Source organism: Andrena cerasifolii, unplaced genomic scaffold, assembly GCF_050908995.1.
Source record: "Andrena cerasifolii isolate SP2316 unplaced genomic scaffold, iyAndCera1_principal scaffold1703, whole genome shotgun sequence".
NCBI lineage: Eukaryota > Metazoa > Arthropoda > Insecta > Hymenoptera > Andrenidae > Andrena > Andrena cerasifolii.
In genome coordinates, this window is record NW_027486595.1 from 1 (window position 1) to 1,087 (window position 1,087).

The following is a 1,087-nucleotide window of genomic DNA, read 5'->3' on the forward strand; positions in this document are numbered from 1 at the left end:
GAAAACAAAGTAGGTAAATAAATACAGAAAAAAAGAGGTAAATAAACTAGAGAAAAAATAGGTGTATAAATAGAGAAAAATAGCTAATTAAAAAAAATAGGTAAATTAATAGAGGGAAAAAAGGTAAATAAATAGAGAAAACAAAGGAGGTAAATAAATACAGAAAAAATAGGTAAATAAATAGAGAAAAAAGAGGTAAATAAGTAGAGAAAAATAGGTAAATAAATAGAGAAAAATAGCTAATTAAAAAAAATAGGTAAATAAATAGAGGGAAAAAGAGGTAAATAAATAGAGAAAACAAAGGAGGTAAATAAATAGAGAAAAAATAGGTAAATAAATTAGAGAAAAAAATAGATAAATAAATTAGAGGAAAAAATAGGTAAATAAACAGAGAAAAAATTTGTAAATAAATTAGAGAAAAAAATAGATAAAGAAATAGTGAAAAATAGGTAATGAAGTAGAGAATACAATGGAGGTAAATAAATACAGAAAAAAGAGGTAAGTAACTAGAGAAAAAATAGGTAAATAAATAGAGAAAACAAAAGAGGTAAATCAATAGAGAAAAAATAGGTAAATAAAATAGGGAAAAATAGGTAAATAAACAGAGAAAAAATAGGTAAATAAAATAGGGAAAAATAGGTAAATAAACAGAGAAAAAATAGGTAAATAAAATAGGAAAAAATAGGTAAATAAACAGAGAAAAATAGGTAAATAAGTAGAGAAAACAAAAGAGGTAAACAAATAGAGAAAAAATAGGAAAATAAATAGAGAAAAAATAGGTAAATTATCTGGAGAAAAATGGGTGTATAAATAGAGATAAATAGCTAAATAAATCAAAGAAAAAAAGGTAAATAAAAAAATAGGTAAATAAATTAGAGGAAAAAATAGGTAAATAACTAGAGAAAAATAGGTAAATAAATAGAGAAAACAAAACAGGTAAATAAATAGAGAAAAATTTGAAAATAAATAGAGAAAAAATAGGAAAATTATCTAGAGAAAAAATAGGAGTATAAATATAGATAAGTAGCTAAATAAATCAAAGAAAAAAAGGTAAATAAAAAAATAGGTAAATAAACTAGAGAAAAAA

The 1,087-nt window shown here is 21.1% G+C and overlaps 1 long non-coding RNA gene across 1 annotated transcript; it reads left to right on the forward strand.

The window, feature by feature from the left end:
* The first annotated feature begins 8 nt into the window (after positions 1–8).
* On the forward strand, positions 9–885 carry LOC143378249 (uncharacterized). Its single transcript, XR_013087921.1, has 2 exons — positions 9–217; positions 450–885. It is a non-coding gene; the product is annotated as an uncharacterized LOC143378249 (long non-coding RNA).
* The last annotated feature ends 202 nt before the right edge of the window (positions 886–1,087 follow it).